This window comes from Nannospalax galili, unplaced genomic scaffold (assembly GCF_000622305.1).
Source record: "Nannospalax galili isolate Female #2095 unplaced genomic scaffold, S.galili_v1.0 scaffold140, whole genome shotgun sequence".
Lineage (NCBI taxonomy): Eukaryota > Metazoa > Chordata > Mammalia > Rodentia > Spalacidae > Nannospalax > Nannospalax galili.
In genome coordinates, this window is record NW_008352267.1 from 12,704,482 (window position 1) to 12,729,573 (window position 25,092).

Sequence of the window (25,092 nt, forward strand, 5' to 3'; positions counted from 1 at the left end):
TTGGGTATATGCCAAGGAGTGGTATAACTGGGTCAAATGGTAGGTTCATTTGTAGTTTTTTAAGAATTCTCTACACTGCTTTCCATAGGAGTTGAACAAGGAAGCAAACAGAAAACTCACGAAATGGGAGAAAATCTTCAACAGTGACACATCCGACAGAGGTTTAATAACAAGAATTTATAACAAACTCAAAAAACAGAGAACCAAGACAAGAAGCAACCCAATTAAAAGATGGACTACGGAGCTGAACAGAGTTCTCAAAAGAAGAAGTAAAGATGGCTATGAAACATCTTAAAAGATGTTCAACATCACTAATAATTAGGGAAATGCAAATTAAAACCACTTTAAGATTTCACCTCACCCCAGTCAGATTGGCTAAGATCAAGAAATCAAATGATACCAAATGTTGCAGAGGATGTAGGGAAAGGGGACCACTCATCCACTGCTGGTGGGGCTGCAAACTGAGCTCTTACCTCTTTAAACTGTCAAAAGCACCAGCACCAAACAGCAAAGTGCTTACAGTGATGTCACCCTGAACTATTCAAATTTGCCACCAGAATTTCCTTCCTTTGCAGATAATGACAGCTGCAAATAGTGACATTGTGGGCGTGTGTGTGTGTGTGTGTGTGTGTGTGTGTGTCTCCGTGTGTGTGTGTCTGTGTGCGTGTGTCTGTGTCTGTGTCTGTGTGTCTGTGTGTCTGTGTGTGTGTCCTGTCAGGGAGGGAAAAACACTTGTAAAATTCTTGGAAACCGAAAAGGATCAGTGAATAGACCTTTATGTTGGATATTTATGGGGAATTTGGTTTGTTTTCTGATTCTGTTTCAACTTTTAAGGAGCACCGTTAATGTGATTAATTAGCAAGAATTTATTGACTTGAAAAATCTCGACAGCCAAATGTATATGATTTTTTTTAATGTATTTTTTCAGGTGAAACTATAAACTGGAGGCCTAATTAAGACCTGCTGTTTCCTGAAACTTCATGTGCACGGCCTGGCCAAGGAATCTCATGCAGCTTTGCTTGAAGGGGTATGTGTAATCTTAAGAGAAAACTCCAACATTCTGGTCCCTTCTTTCAAACATAGTCCTTACTTAAGAACCACAGTGGATTTATGCCTACAGTAAACATGAAAGCCCACTGTGGAGCTGGCTTAGGGGAAATTCAAATCAGCATGGACGTCATGAGTTCAGGCTTCAGCTGCTCTTAGCCAATATTTCCAAATTTATAGGAACGCTGTGATGGATCGTGAGATTTTCGTCTTTTGACACTTTCTTACATGCTCCCCTCCCACTGCTTTGCTAAGGATGGAAGTCCCTGTTACAGGAGGGAGCAAAGCAATTCGTAAGAACTACAATAATAATGCAGAAATATCCAGTGTAAAAGGTTAACTTTTACAGCAGCCTGGATTGAGCTGATTTCGGATGAATGGCAAGTTTATCTGTTTTCATTAGAAAAAAAAAAGTCTATTTTCTTTTTCTAGTGTTACTTTCTTATTAAATATTCCCAAAGTAGAGTTTAACTAAAAGAATGAAAGAAATTTCTAAAGACTGTCAGCATTTTATGAGGTTAGCAACATATTTATATGGCTTATCCCCAAATGTGACAATCCTGGGGTGGTAAATTTCCCAGTCAAAATAGTAAGCAATTTTTACTCCCTTGAAAGAAACTTTTTTCTTTTGTCTCAGGTAGAAAATCTGAACTGCTAACCACTTGAGAAAAAAAAAATGTCAAGTTTATCATTTAGCTAGATATTTTGAACTGATGAACATTTGCTAATGTTATTAAATTATAAAGAAGGAAAAAATCATAAAAAATTTTTGTTTGTATTTCTTAAAAACTTTACTGTAAAAAAGAAAAAAAAACTAGTGTGGTGCACAAATTTCAACTGAAAACAAAATATTTCCTTCAGATAGTGCACTTCTTATTAGGTCATAAAGGATCAACTCATGGTTTATAGTCCCGGTGCATCATTCTGTAGCCTGCAGCCTCGACAGACTCAAAACACTGTACTGGCAGAAAGGATCCAACACAAAAGCCCTCTTTTCCACCTTATGGTATAGCCTTACTGTGTGCCTTCCCAAGGTGTAGGGGAACAGAGGGTCCTCTTCTCCTATACAGGGCTGTACAGTGTGTTTGTGTGCAAGTTTACTGCCTCAAGAATGTTCCGGTCATTTCCGATGGACATCTTCTTGTTTCATCAGTTACACAGATACAGACACATATGTGGTTGCCTCTTCTGACAAACAATATGACTCCCCTGCCTAATCCCAGAGCATGCTGGGCCTTTGCTCCCAAGCTCAAAGCCCCAGGCCACATAAGGGCAGAGCAGCCACATCAGAGCTGCTCCTGGCACCAAGGAAAATTATTTGCCCCAAGAAGCAAACACAGCCCAGGCAGTGTCCAGGGTATCAATCCCTCTCTTCTCTGTTATAAAAGGTCCTATTGTAGAGACACAAATCATTCAGAGATGGCATGGACAATGTCTAATCAGTTAATAGCCACTGAGCACCCACTGGGTACTGGCCCCAAACTAGATGCTGCCTGTAACCTATTCACTGGAAAAAAGCAGGAAAGACTATAACACAGATTTATATTCATTTCCTGTGCTCGTTCATGACACCAGGGCGTACATAAATCCTTTGGATAAAAGTAGACAGTGGCAGCCATAACAGAGATGAGAATACTTTTTTCTCTGCGCGACAACGTGGAGGATAAAGCGCAAGTATTATTCACACTGATCTGAGTGGGAGCCCTGCTTCTGTGATTAATCAACTGCGTGGTTTATGAAGTTTACCGAATCTCTCTGAGATTCTCCTTCCATGGTTGCAAAACAAAACTGACAATATCTACATTATAAACCCTGTGAAGAATTTAAGTGTATGGAAGTGCTAGATGCTGTCTTCTCCCCATCTTTAGAATTGTAAATGTTTGTCGAAGGTTTCTTAAATACCATATTTTCTTGAACACAAATCCACTCATCTATATTCGGATTTCATGGACGGCATTTCAGATCTTTGGATTTCTTTTTGTTTCCTTTTAAGAACTTCAATTGAAAAGATACACTTGTTTTCTGAATTTTCCTTACCTCTGTTCCTTGGCAAACATAAGCATTACAAATACCTGAAACCACAAAAGGGTTAATTTTATTCCAGTGTTCCAGATGTCTTCAGCACCTTGACTCTGGTAATGTACTAAGAACAGTAAGTCTTTTTAATGAAAGTGAAAGGTATGCATTGTACTTAACTCTGGAACATTTTCCCCTGAAGACAAACTGCCCCTGGGACTGCATCCTGCCATGTTAGACAAGCGATATGTTTTTGCTCAGGTTTACCCTTTTTTCAGCACATTTTCAAGCAACTGCAGTCGGTATCCAAGCAGTTAAAACTACATCAGCACTAATAGCTATGAGCTCATCTTGCATAGAGACATTTTTAGTTAAACACCACAGTCTTGGGGGGGAAAAAGTTAGTGTGCTTACCCAGGCTGGCTTGGAATAGCTCACAATATGACGCATACCACAGGAAATAGAGTGGTATGAGGCACCTACAAAATATTTTTCAAACAAGTCATTGACGCTGTAAGCCCCATGCCTCAGCTTTAGGAAGTCACTTATTAAGAATCAACACCGGCCGTGCCAAGCTAAGCTTTTGCTCTTGGTGATTTTCCAATTGAATATTCAGGGCCCTGTCTCAGTCTTGTTTTCAGGGAAGTACATGCCTGGAATGTTAGCAAGCTATTTGCTGGAAAAAATGCCCACAACAGACCCAATGTTGATCACATTAATGCGTTTGAGTGGGTATAGAGTGCAAATGATTGAAAATGCTTCCAGATCCCTGTTACAGGGGACAAAGCAGGCTCTGTTCTCTGATCTGATGGTCATTTTTTTTTCCAGTGGAGGATGTGGCGCAGGAAGAGGGAAGAGTGCCAATCTCTGTCTAATGGTTCCAAATAGGGCCTGGGCCTAGCTCTTTGGATGCTGATGAGTGGGAAATGAAACACAGATGGGTCAGATGGGTAAGGAGAGGGGGATTACAGGTCAGGCCAAAGAGTTGGAATAAATTAAGTGCTTATGAGGTACAGAATGGCACATTGTTTAAGTGAATGGACAGGGGGAAAGCATTCTGTCATTGTTTGGACCAGAGCAAACTCAACCTTCCCCCTCCCAGATCCACATTGGCCACAGATCTGCGTCCTCAGGATGTGTGAGAGCTAAAAACCAAAATGTGGCCAATGGATGCCTGGAGCATTCTTCTCCGCCCTAAGGAAGCCAATTTTGTTTTATTACACATGCGATGTAATTTATTGGGAGAAATGTTTGGGTTCGTGTGTCAGATCATAGAGAGTCAGATTTGGGGTTCCCTGGGGATCTCTGAGGAGAAGGTGAGTAACCACAAATTAATACAGCAGGGAAATAAGTGACAAAAGAAATGTTTCATTGTGTTTGAAATATTGAACCAATTTCCCCCATCTTAGCCTTTTAAACCTTCCCTCACAAATCTAAGGGTAACTTAGGAAAACTCAACAGAAGCTCACAGGGTCTGACAACAACAACAACAACATGAGTCCAGTAAATTATTCTTCCTTAGTTTTAAGGCTTTTCATACCATAGGTATGAAAAGAGACAGGAAGTGTGGCTTTTTTTTTTAATTAACAAGTATGAAAACAAATAGATAGAGAATAGCCAGGTAACTCAGCAGGTAAAGGCACTTGCCACTAAGCCTGGGTTTCATCCCCAGAATCTACATGGTGGAACTGACTCCCTGAAGCTGTCCTCTAATCCCCACAGGTAAGCTGTGCATTGGACACATGTGTACATGTGCATATACACACACATACACATAAATAAATTTGAAGCAATTTTTAAAAACCAAATCGATAATTTTGAAAATGAAGCACTTATGACCCCAGTGGGTCCATTCTGTGAGAGGAAATCAGGAAATATCAACATGTACACACGCCTACATGTTTAATACTAACTAATGTAGGACAGGCTGAATGCGTTTCTTGAGGCTATAAAACCAATAAACTGCTAAGGGCAGAAAATATCATAAAGGAAAGAGAGTGAAAGTACACTTGCCAGCAAAACAAGAATGTTCTAAAACTTGGAATTAATGGCTTATTTTTTAGTAGGACAGAAATTATTTTCCAGAAGCTTATTTTCATAACAACTATGTTTCCATTTTATGGACTTGACCTTTACCAGAATATCCCACAGGCAAAGGCAAGGCTGGAGACAGTGGTTGTCTGCACCCTGGGGACACTCATGCATCAAGTATTAAGAGTTTCTCAGGCTACTTATCGATTACTGCATCACAGCTCCAGAGACCACAGGCAGACCACTGTGAGCAATCAGGATAGAAATTAACAACATAGTGTATCTTTGGGAAGATGGTGGTTTTCATTGCTATTATTCCCTTGCATTTATTTTTTCAGTAAGTAATGCCAACTGTACATATATGTCATCTTATTTTCTACTGCTTAAGACCATTTTAAAACTAAGAGCTACATGGCCTGCCATCTAAATAGCTTTTCCTCCTGATCTTCTCCCCTCCAAAATTTTATTATACTCTGAGTCTTGGAAAGGAATCTCAAGAATAAATAACCAATTCATAAAGCACATTTGGAAAATGACTACAACATAAGCAATCAGTATTAAGAACTAAAGTAGAAAAAAATGACCATAGAGACATTTCCGCCTTACCCTGAGCAAAAACATAAAACTGTTACTCATGGAAAGAAGGACACAGACCCATCAGAAACTAATATCCAGTTGTGGATATTTGCTGTTTGCTTTCCAATAAAAGGGATCATGTTTTTCAGTTTCCTTTTCTCTCTTGAATTAAACAAAATGGACAGTGGGAAATATTGATAGAAGAATCTAAAAGACAAAGTTGCTTTGCTAAAGCTTAAATAAGTACATGCTATATCATAAAACTGGAGATAATTCTTTTCAGAAAAAAAAAAAAAAATAGGAGTAGCAGCACAGGGTTCCCAGGAGGCGCCTCATCTGCAGCATACTTGTAGAATACAAAAAAAGTGATAATAGTTAGGATTACCACGGAGCTCCCAAAGCATCTTTCTAGGACCAGACCCTAAGGGATGAGAGCAGGAGGTAACAGAGCAAGCTCTCATGCACTTTTAAGGATGCCTGAGCATCTTGGCTTCTTGCCAGCTGTTGTTACTAGTGGATGGATAATGAGCTTGAGGTTAGAACTCAGCAGTCAAGCTTCTCATTTGAAGGCATAGCCTAATGCATGATGCAAAAACTTCCACAGTGAACACCCTTAAGTTGGAAAAGCAGGGTGGGGATGGTGAGACCAGCGACCCACCAGGCAGTGCTACCTTTGTGTGGCCGAGCCTGTCTGTACACTCTCATAAAGGCTCTCACAAAGCCCTTAGGTTTACCAGATTGGAGAAAACACTAGTTTTCTGCCCTGTAAGAAAGAACATCCATACTTCCCTGTAGTTGTTCTGTGTCAGCATGGTATAGAGACAATGATTAGGAAAAAGATTTCTTAAAAGAGTGTTTCATCAGGCCAGGAGGATGGCTCAGCAAGTAAAGACGCTTGCTACCATGCCCGATGACCTGAGTTCAATCACCGGGACCCCCATGGTGGTAGGAAAAAACCAGCTCCCGCAAGCTGTCCCCTGACCTTTACATATACAGCATGGCATGTGTACACACACAATAAGTAGGTAAATAAATAAATAAATAAATAAATAAATAAATAAAAAGTTTATAAAAGCATTTTAAACTTCATACGCTTCAGACCCCACAAAATCTGAATTCCCTCCCGAGATTACCATTTATGAAGTAGAACTACAGAAAGAGTTTGAGGAGGGGCAGGAGAGATGGCTCAGCAGTTAAGAGCACTGGCTGCTCTTGTAGAAGACCCAGGTTCAATTCCAAGCACCCACATTGAATCTAACAAACTTCCTTAACTCTAGTTCCAGAGGATCGGACACCCTCATCTGACGCAGGTGCACTTGCATACACATGCAGACAATATACTCTACACATAAAATATAAATAAAATATCTAAAAAATAAGTAAATAAAATTTTTAAAAGAAAAATGGTGCACTTTTTTTAAAGAAAGTGTTTGAGGTGTGGGAGGGGAAATACTTGGTTTTTTTGATAAGACTGGCTTGTAATCGGGGTGAATTCAACTAAAGCTAGCCATTGATAGCTAAATGCATGCATGGCCCCAGAAAATAAGACTAAAAACCAATTCTTCAGATCCACATCGTATGTCTTATTTAACAAAGGCCAGGTATTGAGACACTGTGCCCAACCCAGGCACTCTCACTGAGCCTGTCATTTCCAAGTTGCAACTATTTCATTTCTTTTTGTGTGTGTTTAAAAAAATGTACAATGTAAACAGAAATGTCAGGACTTGGGGCCACATTGAAAGAATTTTTTTTCCACCAATAACTTCAGAAACAAGGAAGTATTGACTGAATATCTGTAAAACACGTTCTTTGTGCCGTTTTTGACTTATGAGGCCAGATCTATGCTCCTCCAGCAAGTTCCCCCTTCAACGTTCTTCCAAATAAAGGCAGGTGTTTACAGGACAGCTCATCAGGACAGCATTCATTTTTGACTGTGGAACATGGTTAGCTGTGCTGTGAAGGGGTCCTCCCTCACCATCCAGAGGAAGAATACATTGCTTTCCTTCAAAGGACATGTCTGACCTGTGTCCCCTTATAAGATTCCTTAAAATTGCTCATTCCTAATATTTATAGAGAAAATACATCACCCTGAAGATAAAAATTAATTCACGTAGGATTCAGGGTAGAGAGTAAGTTTGTCTATTGGTATGGTATTCATTGAACATAATGCTGGATTTCATAAAGATGGTTTTAAGTACATCATATATTTTTACCATATACACTTCATAACTTCCCTCCTGTCACTAATCTCCTTCCTCCTCCCAGATTCCCTTCTCATGTCTTATGGATAAAGAGAGATCTCTTTGTATATTATAGGCAACATATATTATAAAATATAATCTCAGATCCACAAATAAGAGAACACATACAGTATTTGTCTGAATGTGGCTTATTTTGTTTATTTTGCTTAATATGCTGATTTCCAGTTTTCTGTAATTCCAGTTCCTTATGACTGAACACAACTCCATTGTGTATATATGCCACATTTCTTTATTCATCTGTTGACAGACACCTAGGCGGATTCCATAACTTGGCTATTCTGAATAGTGTTTCAATAAACGTGGATGTGCAGGTGTTTCTGTGGTATGTGAATTTAGAAGTGGTCTAGTTGGCTCATATAGTAGTTCTCGTTTTCACTTTCTGAGGAACGCCCAACACAAATTTCCATAGTGGCTGAACTAATTTACATTCCCAAAAGCAATGCATAAGGAAGGCTTCCCTTTCCTTACAAGATTGCCAGCATTTGTTGTTTCTTTATGATAGCCAGTCTGACTGGTTAAAATGGAATCTCAGTAGTTTTAATTTGCATTTCCTTGATGGTTAATGATATCCAACATTTTTTCATAGGTTTATTAACCATTTGTACTTCATCTTTAGATAATGTCTGCTCATCTCATTAAGCATTTGTTGATTGGGTTTTTTGGTTTTCTGGTAGCTTTTTGAGTTCTTTATATATTCTGTATATCAATCCCCTGTCAGATGTACAACTAGCAAAGACTTTCTCCCATTCTATAGGCTGTCTCTTTACTCAATTAATTGTCCCCTTTGCTATTGTTATTTGTCAGTTCTTGGTATTATTTCCTGAGCTAGAGATTAAATTTAAATGAAAGACTTTCTGCAGCCCTGTCAGCCTGGCCAGTAATAGACCCCATAGACCAGTTCAGCTCCATGGAGTCACTTTACAGCACTCCGGTGTTTGCTGTGTGCTCAATTAAAATCCTGCTCTGGTGGGAAAAACCAGATTTCCAAATGGTGACTTTATTGATTCAATAAAATTTAAGAAATTCTGCTTATGGAAAAACTCATTAACCAAAACTAATAAATAAGAGTTTACCCTGCAGTCTGGTTCCTCTTTATTTGACAGAATTAAAAATCACTCTGGAACAACTTAGTTCATTTTTCACTTGTTAATTCAGCTTAATAGCTAGTGTAACTCCCTTCTGTCCTGAGCTTGTGAACTCTTCATTCTTTCTGGCCACACTTACATTCCCTCACTCTAAACTTCACAAAGTGTATATTTATGAAGAAGCTGAACAGAAATAAAGAGCACAGGGGAAGGCAGAGGAAATGACATGTTGCTTAGGCTGATGCAATGACTTAAGGTACAGCCCAGCCTTTGGGAAAGGGTGTCAAGTTACAGGGAGCTATTAGAAGGCATAGCCGCAAGTGCAATGCCTAGGTGAAAGACAATTTTATTACTGAGTGCGTGTCACAGCACATTTCCACTTCTGTTCAGTATTTAGAGAAAACTGCAAAGACTGCATGTCCTAAACAAAACGTTTTGATGATTTCATCTACAGTACAAACACTTTTCCTTTGGAAGGCTATTGTACAAGTGCTGGTTGATTCTTAGTATAAAACTTAGAATGCCAGTTCTAGAAGTAGAGAGTAAAGGATTGGTTACCAGAGATGGGGTGGTTGAGAAGAGTGGGCTAGAGAGATGTTCACAGGTTCTATAACTACAGTTAGATCACAAAAATAAATTCAAGAGATCTATTGAACAGCTAGGTGACTGTAGTTAACACCAATATATTATATTCATGAAAAATGCAAAGAGGGTTCTCACCACAAAAACAACTATGTAAAGTAAGGCATTTGTTAATTATATAGATTTCACAGTGACTATTACTTAAAATATCGTGTTATATACAATAACTACATGTGAATAATAATAATAATAATAAGTTAAAGTAGGGGTTGGAGAGATGAGTCAGTCCATAACCTGAGTTCAATCCCCATCACCCACATAAAAAGCTGGGCATGGCAGAGCAGTCTTATAATCCCAGCAGGGGCTCCTTGGGACTCACTGGCAAGCCAGCCTAGCTGAATCAATGAACTTCAGATTCAGTGAAAGATCCTGTCACAAAAAATTAAATAAGTTGGAGGGGGCCAGAGAGATGGCTCAACGGTTAAGAGCACTGAATGCTCTTGCAGAGAACCTGGGTTCAATTCCCAGCACCCACATGGCAGCTACGAACTGTCCTTGACTCCAGTTCCAGAGGAATCTGACGCCTTCTTCTGACCTCTGTGGCATTGCACAACATGGGTGCACTCACATACATGCAGGCAATACACTCATACACATAAAAAATAAAATATAATAAATAAACAAACAAACAAACTGGAGAATGGTTGAGAAAAACACCAGACGTCAATCTCTGGCCTCCACATGGGTCTGCACATACATACACATATATGTGAACATGTAACACACACAATAAATAACTAAATGCTAAAGTAGTTGTGAATTAACATAGGTGTATTGTGATCTTTGGAATAGAGTACAAAGTTTGAAGGACAAGACCAGAGTTTGTCATAACACATTTGTTACTCTTCACTTTCCCTTCAACTACCTGAGAGACACTCTAGCTCTACCTTTTCCACTTACGTAATTCATGACACAGTTCTGAAGTTTTCTACACCAACCACTGCCCAATATAGAAAAAGCAACCAGTCTAATAGCCTGAGTTTTAAAGGGTAGCTTTATTTTATACCACTCTATGGATATTTTTTTTCTTTCGATGCATTGAATAATCCATTGAAAAGCAAAATAAGGAAAAAGAGGGTATTTGTGAGGAAAGCAGGAAAACCCAAACTATTTCAAGTACTTACAAATGAAAGTAATTGTATGGGGATGAAGAAGAGGAAGAGGAGGAAGAGAAAGGGGAAGAAAAGGAAAAGAGGAGGAGGAAGAGGAGGAGGAGGAAGAGGAGGACAAGAAGGAGGAGGAGGAGGAGGAGAAAGAGGAGGAGGAAGAGGAGGAAGCCTAGACTCAGAAGATGCTGAATTGTTTTCTGAAGTGGTTGTACCACTATGGGCTTCAGTCATGATGTTCTACACTGTTCCACATTCATTACAATGGAGATCTGGAGAAATTCATAACTATAGTTATAGGAAGTTGCTGAAATACGTTAAAATAAGAATCTCTCTGTTGTGTCAAAATCAGGTCAAAAGGAAAGTTTTGAAGTGGTCTAGTCTCAGCTCTGTTTTCAGAGTTATAGGTGATTCAGTTTGACTTTCACCAGTATTAAGTAACCTCCAAACTAGAATCATTAGCTATGACCACTTCCTGTTTTCCACTCAATTGCCCATCTACTATCTCCTTTTTCGGTGTTCAGTGTGCATCTCAGATTTAACCTCCCCATTTCTCTCTCCAGAGACCACCTGAAATTCACAAAACGGAAGTTGGTGACTATGAATGATAAGTTCCAGATTAATTCACATCAGTCCACATAAAAAACTCTCACTGAGGGGCAGGTATGGTGATATACACCTTTAATCCCAGCACTTGGGAATCAGAGGCAGGCAGATCTCTGTGAGTTTGAGGCCAGTTCCAGACCAGCTAGGGCTACATAATGAGACCCAGTCTCAAAGCAAAAACAAAAAACAATAAAACCAAAAATCTTTCACTGAGTATGTGAAACGCCAAATTATTTATTTTTATACAATGTATCTATTCTCTTCTACTGAGAAATTTTATTTTTCAAACAGTTTTATCTGATTTTCAAGCCCATTAATTTTAGGGTTTTGTATTTGCGTAATTTCTTCCCAGTTAGAAACTACTCACTATATAACCTGGCACCCTAAGATTTAACTTAACTTTATAATGGCAGTCATCTAACAACATTGAAAATATCTTGAAAATGCAAGTATAGATGCCTATTTAATACTACATTATATGCATGAGCCATAAACTACTTTTTCTCTTTCTCTATTTTTGGCCACTTATATTATTCTTAGAAATAATGAAATTTGACTCTATTAATAATTCATTTTTCTAATGTATTTATGCAGATTACTATTATTGGTACATGGGAAAATTATTAGATGTGTGTTTAGTTTGTGCTAAGCCACATTAAATAAACTTTTGTAAAAATTGTGATTAACTTCTGTTAAGTACAGTCATTTAGTATGATATTTTAAAATAATGTACAATAATAATATAAATATTGCTTCTCTTCACCCAGTTTTGTTTTATACTGAAGTACTATGTGGATTTTCTCTGGAAATATTAAGTGAGGGTTGGAGACGTGGCTCAGTGGGTAAAGATGCTTCTGCCACGCCTAATGACCTGAACCTCAGATCCCACGTGGTGAAAGGAATGAATTGATTCCTATAAATTGTCCTCTGACCTCCACACTTGCATACCCACACACCCAAATAAACAAATATATTTTCAATTTCAAGTGATTGAGAACTATTTGCATTTATTGAATGCATATTATGCACTAGAACCTGTCATAGTTAATTACTTAATAATTTTTGTTTCATTATTTCCTAGAGTTTTTGCTGATTTTTTTTAAAAAAAGAAATGTTCTAATATCCATAAATACCCACTTGGCTATTGGTTTGAGATGGTTGTAATTTATCATGCTAAAGCAAGAACCTATATCCTGTATCACTTTTGTTAAATGAAATTAAAATAGTTTGAGTTTAATAGTAAAGCTCTAAAAGTAGTCCAGAGAGTTCCTCAGTACCTTTCCCTTGGGTTCTCCTAATTTTACAGTTTTTATAACCGTGGTTTATTTGTTAAAACTAAGAAACACACTGGCATGTAGCATTTCATAAGTTCCAGATTTAATACAGACTCTCCAAATTTTTTTGCTATGGGATCCCATCCGGGGTACCACATAGTACTGACTCATCATGTCTTCTTAGGTTCTGTAGTCTATCAAAATTTCTCAATCTTGTTTTTGATGACTTTGATAACCTTGAAGAGCACTGGGTATGTATTTTAAAGCCCTTCTTTACATGTCCTTTCCGGTGAGTCCTGTGTGCCTTTGACGTACCACACTGTGGTTGTTCTGTTTTGTTTGGGCCCATGTACTTCTTTGAGTGCCTAATTTCTGTTGGACACCATAAGATGTGCCAGGCTCACCTTGTCTTGACCTACCCCGGCCTAGAAACATTCATTTTTCTATGAGGCTTGATTCCTTTTATTGGAAAAGATATTTCAAATCCAAGATTTAGGTATCAGGTTTTTTAAATATTTTTATTTATTATTTTTATTTTATGTGTATGACTGTACTGCCTGCACGTGTGTAAGTGCACCTGTGTTGTGCAATGCCCATGGAGATCAGAAGAAGGTATCAGATTCCCCCAGAACTGGAGTTACAGATAGTTGTTAGCACCATGTGGGTGCTGGGAATCGAACCTGGGTCCTCTGCAAGAGCAGTAAGTGCTCTTAACCACTGAGCCAGTTCTCCAGCCCTGGGTATCAAGTTTTATATTATCTTTTGCTTATTATTTTTGGGGGATTTTTTTTACATTTAAAAAATGTGGAAAAAATACCCAACAGAAAAACTATCTCAATCAGTTCAGTGACACTAAGCATGCTCATATTGTTGCACAACCACCATCACTGTCTATCTCCAGAAACTTTCATCTTACAAACATTAAACTTTGCATCTATTAAAATATGTTTCCATTATTCTCTACCCCGACTCTGGCAGCTACACTCTACTTTCTGTCTTTGAAGCTGGCTCTTCTAGATGTTCTAGCAACCTCATATAAGTAGAATCATACAGTATTTGTCTTTTGTGTCTAGCTTATTTCAGTTGAGATAAGGTCCCCAAGTCTCACCCATGTTGTAGTTCTTTGGAGTTCCCTTCCTTTTTAAAGCTGAATAATATCCCAGCGTGTACATATGTATATTTCATTTATCTATTGATTTGCCAAACACTGGGGTTGCTTTTAGCCCTTTGAAGTTATGGATGCTGCAATGACAATGGCTGTAGAAATACCTCATTAAGTCCATGTTTTCAATTCTAAGGGGTATGTACTAAAAGTAGAATTGCTGAATGCTATGGTAATGTTGTGTTTAATCTCTGAAGGCAACTTTGCACTATTTTCCATTAGGGCTGCCCTATTTTCCATTCCCATGAACAGTAGCCAGGGGCTGCCCTTTCTCTACATCCTCACTAACACATGTCTTTTTATGCTTCTGCTTTATGTTTTGTAGAAGCTATCCTAATGGATATGAGGTAGTATTTAGAGATTTTGATTTATATTACCCTAATATTCAGTGACATTTCATATCTTTTCATGTCCTTATTGTATATGATCCTTGGGGAAACATCTGTTCAGGTTTTTTTCTCCACATTTTAATTGTGTTGTTTGGATTTTCTTTATTTTTGTTGCTGTTTTCTAATTGTATGACTCCTTTATGGTATTTGGTATTAATTCATTAACAAATCAGATATATGACGTATAAATATTGTGTCCCATCTCATGACCTTTTCCATGCTTTTAATTGGGTCCTTTGATGAATAAAAGTTTTTAAGTTGGATGTTATTTTGACATGTTTCTTTCTGTTATTGATGCCTGGCTTGGGTTTTATCCTTAAGAACTCATTCCATCTGTCATGAAATTTGTTTTAATTCTAATAAATATTTTTATATTTCATTAAAGCTAGATAGAAAACTGAAAGCTTTTCCTTATTGCTGTTGTTGTTTTATTGAGAAAACAAAACCAGCCAATACCATTTAGGACTATTATACAAAAAGGCCTTAGGTATAAAAGCAAGAATTTTGAAGTTGATCATATATGCCTGAAAAAAGTCATTGTAGGCTTGTAAGTGGAAGTGGGGGAGTAATGATTAAAATTAGTGACTCAAGGAGATGAATTTGGATGTTGTGTGCTGACCTAGTTTATGTAAGGAAAGAACAGAACTGAAAATACCAGTTCTACTGACAGCAACTGTGGAAATCTGGGTAGCCCTGGAGGGCCTGCCTATGAATCTTATAAACACTCTATAACATTGCTTCACATAGTCATGATGTATTACAATGAAGTTAGGATAAAAATAAACTGCGATGGCCATGTGTGCCATGCAGGTGAAAAAAAAATAAGAACCGAGTCTTTCTCAGCATTTCTCTGTGGCATCAGTGAGTCCACAAAACAGCCATGAGCTAAATTTAACCACAGGGATGAGCAAATGACCATATTGAGATAATGTCATCTGAGAACTAAAATGAATATTTATCTTAACAGCTTCGAATGAAATCATTTAATTGTAATTCATTCTAGCAGCTGTTAGTATTCACCCCCTCATGCAGTTGTTACTGGTATTACCTGCATTTGGAACAGCAGACATTGAGGTTTATTAAATGCACATCCAGCGGCTCCCAGTGCAAATACCTCCTAAACAATCACTAGAGGTAATTAACTCTATTTAAAAAATAATTGATAAGAGAATAAGATGACAACTGAGCACATCATGTTGAGGAGATGTAAAAAATTCGTGCACCATATTCCCTTTCTTGATAAACCCAAAGAGGATAAATTTGTGAGGATGAAAAAGCTCTTTAAATTAGCTGGTTTAACAACCTCAGTCCCACTAGGAAAATCTTCAGCCTGATGAGGCTAAAGCAATCTAAATGGAAATATTGGTTCCCACAGATTTCTATAGGCTTTGATGATAAAACCTTCTGCCTGGTCTATTTCCTTTTGATCTAGTTGAAAAAGGATGCTGGGAGAGGCTAGGACCAGGCTCCTTCAAGGACCAGCTGCTGATACAGCTGTGACTTGTTAAGGCCACAGAACAAGTAAAAGTTCTAGCATGCTTCCTGTTTTATCACATTCTTAAATTGACATTATATTACTAAGAAAAGTGATATCTACACAGATGCAGAAATATGGTGTGTACTGGAAGGCCAAATGGACTGTAAAAATGATGATCCAGCTCCATGTTACAAGATATGATTAAGATATAGATGCTTATCAATAGAACTTTTCTTCCAACTTAGCAATCTAAAACAAAGATCTGCTTTTAGATAGTTTATTTGTCTAAGATTGATGGGGAAATAGTTTAAATTCTCTGGAGAAACACACTTTCTCATCTCAAGTATCCACGTGGATTTGCATCCTAGATCCAACCTCAGAGGTTTAAGGAGTGCTGCACAAGGTCTCCATCTGATACGGGATCTTAGCTGTAGCTCTCACTGGTTTCCACTAAGGAAATGGGAAGCAACTCACTTTTTACAAGGTGTTAACTAAGCTTGGCTGAACAGCCCAACTGAAAAATCAAACATGCCCAAACACTTCATGTTTATAAAAACAAACTCCATTAACATGCCTGGCTTCCCTTTTCATAAAATTGCAGATGATTTACTGCACATCTTAGTGCAGTCCAATTTTCCTATAGAATGCATGTTCTGTATTATGTTTGGCACAGTTCAGACAATCAATGTGTAACTGTTGAATTGAATTAGAATTGATTTGTTTTCCATGAAAATGATAATGGAGGATTTTGTAGAACTTGTAGCAACTCAACTGCACAAAATAGAGTGTTTATACGAGCTATAAGAACTTGTATGCATTCCTAAGAGAAAGTTAAGCATTTTGTTTAATACCACACTATCCATCCTTCCAAAGTCAGACTTACAATGAGAAGGATTAATCCTCTAACAGCAAGCTCCATTGAGTTAAGCTTTATTACAGTAAGTCTTTCCAGGGTAATCTATATTTCCTAAAATCTACATATACTTAACTAATGAAATTATTCTAGTAAATTCAATTCTAGGATTTTTCTAAATTTCTTAAAATATTTCCAGAATAATGTGTTTTCCTTTATATACATAAAAGAAGATGTTCAATAACAGAGACAGAATATAGAAGTCATTTCTATATTCCCTCACAAACTACAATATACAGCATCGAAGCACAATTACCTACCCCTGATCACATTACCTGCCCTTTTTTCCTCAGAAGTGACCATTTGGCCCTCCCTATTCATACAGCTCTTAATGAAGACTGGCTCACCAACCTCTTGAACAGGGAAGCACTATAATTAACTCAGTGAAAACTAGATTCACTTTCAAGTTTGGCAAGGCACTGACCTGAGTAGGCTTGTGATGGTTTCACACAGTCCTCAGAAGTCCCTGGTTCTCTTAACTCTATTGCAGAGGTATGTTTCCCGCACTCACTAAAATCTTGGCCAGGGAGAGTCATCATAGAGACCCATACTTCTCTCATCCTCCCTTGCACAGGTCAGCTCTGGAACTTTCCATGCACAAGCAAGTACACCTTCTATACTGCTTTAATGCTGTACCTGTGTCTTAAAGTGGAGAGAAAAGTTGTAGCTGGCAATAACCAGAGCCACAACTTTGCAAACACTACTTAAGAACAATGGTTTGTCTCAAAGCAGGGTGTACATGCTCAAGATGGGCACAAAATTAATTATTAGCTTATAAACAAATGCTATTTTAATACCTGTTATTTTTCTCTAGAGCAAAGACAAGAGAAATTAAATATGAAAAATAGTAATAGTCATACACATACAGCTCAGGTTGTAAATAATATACATGTACTAAGAACACATTTGAAAACTTTCAACTAATCAAACAAAAATACTGAAATGAAATATAAACAATTTATATTTACTATCTATGTGATCTGAGGAAAAGGAGCTTCAAGACACATTTTGTGATTTTAATCACAATTAATATTTATATTGTAATATATACCAGATTAAGACAAATTATTTTTCTTTATGCTCATGCAAAGTTGGTAGTCCCTAGAACTTTGACTTTAGCTAACTAAGTGAAACTGAACATTCCTGAGTAATCACTCAAGTGCTCCAATCTGTTCTGAAAACATTTGGAAATCATATGTTTGAGAATATTGCACATCACACTTTTAGTCCTTTTAGTTTTATTTTGTTCTTTGTAAAAACCAGGGGATAAAAGATCTAGAAGAGGTTTTCAGTTACATATAGTGAAGACTAGAATAGTAGGGCTGGAGAGAGCACTTAGCCATTAAAAGCACTGGCTGCTTTTCCAGAGAAGCCATGTTTGGTTACAAGCACACATACAGTGGCTCACAACCACTTCTAACTCCAGTTGCATGGGATCCTGTGCCTTTTTCTGGACTCTGTAAGCACTGAATGACATAGGTGCACTTACATGCATGCAGACAAAACATTCATACATATAACATAAAAATAAATAATTAAGGGCCTGGAGAGATGGCTCAGCAGTTAAGAGCACTGACTGTTCTTACAGAGGACCCAGATTAGATTCCCAGCAACCGCATGGCAGCTAACAACTGTCTGTATCACCAGATCCAGGGGAATTTGATGTCTTCTTCTGACCTCCCTGGGCATTGAACAATACAGCTGCACTTACACACATGTAGGCAATATACTCATACACATAAACTAAAAATAATTAAATAAAATATAAATAATTAAAAACTAGAATTGTAATATTTGAATATTAAGTACCTACTACACAAAGATTTGAGCAAATTTTTTTCAAGTTATAGACATTAAGGAGTAAGAGATAAACAAAGGGTCTTTGGTGGTTCCTGAGATTATACAAGCTAAAAAAACAAAATTAGCTGAACTAAATTTGAGAAAGCGTTGTAAGCAATGTCTGAACAAAGTCTTGCCTCCACTGCCTCCTCCACAGTCTTGTCCTTCAGTGCCTTCCCAGTTCCTGTGTCTATTTCACTGATCCTTAGTAGATCTCTATTTTCTTCCCCATTAGCCACATTTTGAAGTCACCAAATATGTGTGTGCTCTTGACTCTCACCTCCCATGTCAACCCCTTCTTACATTTGCCTGACCACCTAATTTAGGTGAGAACAGATTATACTGAACTTAATTTGATTGACTAATCCTGGCTCTCAAGTTCCTCAAGTTCCTCACTGGACATCTCTACCTCAGCTAGTAGAAATAAGATGTCCAGAGAAAGTTCTGAAAGGGCAGGCTAAGAGCCGGACTTAACACCAGAGCGAGCTAGAGGTGAATGAGTTTAATAAAGTGGGCTTTTAGGAGACATAAATCATTCCACACAGACCAGCTTGAAATTGAGAAACCCGGTGATTCCCTCTACTATTGGACAATCCTGTCAGCTGAATGATTCTCAAATTAACCAAGGTAATAATTATTTCACATATATCTTCAATCAGGAGTCCCATCCAGGCCACAGCAACATCTTTGGGGTTTACTAAGTTTACTCTCATCTGCTTTAGCGCCAGGCTTTCTATAAGGCAGCATTTATTCTTCCTAGAAACATTTATTGGATACTACATGACATGGTGATGGGTACGTGGAGAACACGAAGATGTACGCACAAAGCAATAAATACCATTTTGGTCAGAAAAATGAAGGTTATGTTATCTCTCTCTTACAAACACACAGGAATGTGAACATTTGATAACTTGAAAATGAATTTTAGACATTGCTTTCAGCCATACATCATGCAGCACTGACAAATGTACAGTGTCAATATAATATTATTGTGTTTCCATCCCCACATCATCAGTCATGGGCTTATCTGTGTTACACAGTCACCATCTCAGAGCATTGGGGAGACTCTGGCGGGTAATGATTTAGGGGGAGCTGAGAATGGATGCATGTTTTGTAGAGAGTTGTGAGTGCATTTAGTGCGAATGGTGATGATGATAGTAATGATAATGATAAGGTCCCCAGCTGTCTGTTAAAGTCCTTTTCTGGGAAACAGCTGGATATTTATTCTCTAAAGATTGCATCTGGCTTGATTTGCCAGCACTCAAATCCCATTGATCTGGTTCTGTTCTAGCCCTGTGTACTCACAGTTCAAAGAGCAAGGAGGCCTGTAAAGAAATTACTGCCATATTGTTCAATCGGCCACAGTGAGCAATATATACGACTATAATTAGGAACACATTAAGGAAAGCGGCGCAGTGGAGATAAGCTGCCTGACTGCGTCCGCTTTTTGATGAGGGCTTAGCGCCAATCCGAAAAGAAAAAGATTAAATGTTTGTTACCAATCCTTTTGAACTTGTGGCAGAACATGTGGTAAAGCATTTTTGATTCAAATTAAAAGCATCCTAGGATAAAAATAACTCTGTTCTCCCAGGCCTTTCCAAGTGAAACCATTCGGAGACTGATTTATTGTATAGCCCTTAACCTCTTTCCACCAGCATGATTAACGTAAGGATTTCTGAATCCCTTGTAAGCCCGGACAGGTATTTGTCTTGTTACACATCTGTGGAACAAATGGCAATACAAATTATACACTCAACAGATGTAAGTTTTCAAAGGCCAGGCAAATTTAATTTGACTGTGCATGTAAATGAAAAGCTCACTGAGCTCGAGGTCAGCGGTGCGGATGCAGGTAGAGGACGTTGCTGCACTCGGCAGCCACCAAAGGCCAGTAACACAGAAACTCTAGAGTAAAGAAAACCTGGGCCGCTACAGCAGGAGTGCCAGGGAGGCTGGCATTGGAACAGGCGGCAGGGAAACTGAAGCTTTGCAGAGAAAGCTTTTGCAAGGTCATAGGAAAGACCAAAAGGCAAGGAGACCATATCAAATATTCACGATTCCGTGACAAGGAGAAGCATGGTTTCCTAGTCTCTACAAATGGAGAAAAGGAAGTTTGTCACAGAATCCATTCCTTTGAGATTTGGGGCAAGTCCAGGAATATCTCTATTCCCATTTAACTGTAAAATGAGGACATGAATGTTATCCACTGCACTGTGTCTGTGACCTAACATCCTTCTAAAGTGATGCTGACCTCTTTAAAATGACACTACATAGTGCACATCTCATGAATCTGGAAAGTATATAACCACTTGTTAGCTACCCAAAGCCTATTTAACTCGGTTTTAATTATATCATACACTATTTTAAATTCTATGAATAGTGACATTTATTTACTTAATGATCCTGAATGCTAAGAAGAAAAAATTACAGTATGTCCTCACATCTCACCCAGTTTTCCCTAACACACATAAACACACACAGATGCATATACACATACATATGCATACACATGTACACACATGGGCACACACATGTACACACATACACATGTGCATATACATGCATACATGCACAATATACACACAGACATATACATATATATGCACAAACACACACAGACATGACACATACACATATGCACACACAGACACACATGGACATACATATACACATACATATACATACGTGTATCACATGTGTACACAGAGATACAAATGCACGAATATATACAAACATGCATGTGAACACACATGCACACTCATGCACAGATACACACATATGCATGCACACACACATGCACTTCCTCATTTCTTCTCATTACCTGTTTTGAGGTCTTTTTCTACATATAATTTATCCTCTGCTATGGCACATACAGGTTGTCAATGAAGTAATGGTAAGCTTTTAAAAGAGAAAAAACAAGGGGCTGGAGAGATGGCTCAGCAGTTAAAAAGCACTTACAGCTCTTCTAGAGGACAAGAGTTCAAATCCCAGCACCCACATGGGGAAGCTCCTAGCTTCCTGAAACTCCAGCTTCAGGGGCTCTGATGCCTTCTTCTGGACTCTTCAGGCACCTGCACACATGTGACATACACAGACACTGGCACACACAAACACATACAACAACGCTTTCTAAAAGTAATAAAAGAAAGAAAACTAAATACTACAAACTTCCTAGCACTTGTTATCAAAATCGATCAAAATGTATACATTCTAATGTTTAAAGTAATATTTTCCAAGAACCCAGGGATGTTGATAGGTGTTTTATGTAGAAAGTTCTTTGGTCTTATAATTATGGATCATAGTTGGTTAAAAAAAAAGTGATATCATTCTAGCACAATAATATGTATTGTAAGATTCTAGAGGAAGGAAAAGTATGAGTCATTTTCTTAACTTTTTTGTGTCCGTTTACCACTGGATTATTTTTCAAGTCTGGTGTTCTGCAAAGAAAATTGAGATCATCTAAAAGATTTCAACTCACGCTAAGAGAAAGTGAGTACAAGAGTTTAAGAACAATAAGTACAAGAGAAGCCTCGTGTACAACAGAGAAAATAGTTCCCGATCCAACTGTGATTGATTAAGACTGTTTTGCCTTTGGAATGGAGATTAAAGCAGATGAAAAGGTTGAAAAATTCTTTTCAGCTCTTGCTCTGACCTGGAAAGGAAAAAATGTTGCTATCACTCATTTGTTTGTTTTGATTCTATTGTGTAGGAAGAAGATGAGAATATTTGGAGTAGCAGCTTTCTCTATTAAGATCTCTACTAATTACCGAGGGGTCAAACAAACCATCAAGCAAACCAAACACGTATTTTATAATTTTATAAGTAAACAGATAATGTTTAAACACTCCTTATGGTTCTTTAAAGGCCAATTAAGTCTTATTGCTTGACCACTATTAGTCAGAAACAAAGACTTCAGACTCCATAGCAACACGAGTACTAATTCACTGCCTCACTCTTAAATGCTAAAGGGGCAGGCAAAAGTGGTGTAAAGAAAAGGAAAATCAATTGACAGTTTTCACAGCTGATAGTAAAGCAAACTCAGGTCTCCTTTTATTTTTATTGCTTATTTGTTTATAATGTATTTATTTTGAGATAGGGTCTTGAACATCCCAGGTGGGCCTTGAACTCCCTGTATAGTCCAGGATGTCCTTCAACTTTTAATTCTCCCTTCCTGTATGCTGGGATTACAGAAGGGTACCATTAACTCAGTCTTATGCAGACTAGATAAACACTCTATTAGCTGAATTATTAATACATGTCCAGCCCCCACTGCGAGCATCTTTACATGGTATGTTTTCTGAGCCTGTCTTCTTTATAAACGCTAAGATCCTTGAGGCCAGACTTGGCATCTCATTTGTTTCCTTTTTCCTGGAATGTTCCAGTAATGCCTAAGTTATAAATGGCATCTATCACACATTTACTGAACTGAAATGTTATCAAGTTATTTGGAACAAAATATGTATAACGGGATAAAGAGATGGCGCAGCGGTTAAGAGCACTGGCTGCTCTTGCAGAGGACCCAGGTTCTGTTCCCAGCACCCACATAGTGGCTAACAACTGTCTCTTAACTCCAGTTCCAGGGGATTAGACACCCTCTTCTGGCCTCCATGGGCATCGCATGACATGGGTACACTTACATGCATGCAGGCAATACACTCATACACATAAAATAAAAAAGTAAATGTATAAACATATGTTCTCTGATACTTAGAATAGTGTGGCTGAATCTTGTATCCATAGCTTACCATATCTACCGAGTTTATCCAGCAAGGATGTACAACTCATTTGTGAATGAAAAAGAAAACAGCATAAATCTCTTTTTAATATTTGCATTGCTCAAATGCAATATTTACATGATTTATATTCTTTGAATCAATATTAAGAATGTTAATTACTAAAGTCTTGGGTAAATGTCACTACTTGACTGTAACCTATGGAGGTAGATTTGAATCTTGTGTTTTCTACCTGTCATGAAATTAGTCCTGGTGCTCTGGACCGTATGGAACTGTGAGAACTCTGTTCTGACAATTAGTATCCAAGACTCTGACAAAATAGTAAGAGGATCACCAAGAATCCAGTGCAGAAGTCCAGAAGTTGACCTAACTAATTAATAGCTTTAGAGTGTGGGCTTTTAACCTCCAGTTATGTGCTTAACCAGCCTGGCTTTCTTCCATGTATACAGGATATTTTAAGACTTTGTAAAATACTTTATTGACAAAGACATATTTTGATTCTCTTGTAATTATAAATCTAATGTTTCTATGGAAGCAATCTCAGAGTTAATACTTACCAATAGCATACTAGAGTCAAAACAATCATAAGTCTAGTATGGTCTAGACAGTTTTAGTTCAGGGGAACTGGTGTGGACAGAGCAATGCACATACTGGGCAGTGTGGTTTTGTGCTTCTGTTTCTCCAGCATCTTTAACTTAGTCACTGCTATCATGTGACACTTAGGAAGCATACACGGCTCATAACTTAGCTCTCAGAGCTGCTTACTTTTGACTATTCGTAATGTGAATCTTATACCTCATAATCTTGTTCTGGAAGGTCTTCCTTTCCCTCTCAAATACAAATTAAATAATAGCAATAAAATCCCTTTCATGCAAAATAGAACTCAGGTTTTGAGAGTAGCCTTTTAGTTATCATCATGCAATTGTGCTGCCAAACTACTAATTAATAGGTATATTTTTCACTAAATTCAAGAATTTTTTTTCAGTAATAACTTTTTATTCAGTCAAGTAAATGATAGGAAGCTATACATAAGTTATTATTTTTAGGCTACAGAAAAAGTCAATGCAATTTTTCTGTTTTCATTCAATACTTATAGCCAATTTCATGAGTAATTTTTAAATGTATCCCCAGGTCTTATCACCATTTTCTAAGTGAGAAAAACAAATGTACAATTAGGTTTGCTTAAAAGAAAGATACTGGCACCACCCACAGGCCTCTCTCCTATGCTCTCCAGGGTAAGTTGATCAAGCCCTCTGCACCTTGACTCCTCCAGCCTCATTCACCCTCCCATCTCCCCTGCCCATCTCTCCTCCTAGCCTGGGTCCTGTCCCATTCCTTGTCTTGGTGCCCCAGACACCTGGGGAAACCCAAACTGCTTCCTGATCCTTTGCCTCCAGCCCAACACAGTTCCTTCTAGGGTCCCAGAAACACTCTGGGCCTGGCCCCTCCCTCACCTCCCTCTGCCTCCCTGGGCTTTCACCTCAACCCACAAGCCTCTTTCATGAGTGCAGGGGCTGACCTTTCCTCTTCCTGATCCTTTGCATCCAGACCAACCCAGTTCCTCAGTGCAGTCCTCAGGAGCCCTTGGGGCCACTTCCTGACTGCATCTTCCTTTGCATCTCTGGGTGGCATGGCCACCAGCTGCCATAGACCAGCATCTTTCCTGGGCCCTGGTCTAAGGCCAGTCCAACCCCAAATTCCTGAAGCCAAAATCTTTCCTGGAGGGATCCAGACCTTGGGAGAAAGCCTGAGAGCATCTGATCCTCATCTGACTTGGGCCTCTGGGAACTCCTGAAGACAAAAGCAATCTGGCCACTCCAATATAAAATTGAAAGAGAGAACCAGAAGCTTAGAGAAACAAGCTTTCATGCTTGAAAAGTAAACCACAAAGATGCATAAAGTTTACAAAAAGAAGCAGACTTAAACTTGAAGCTTGAG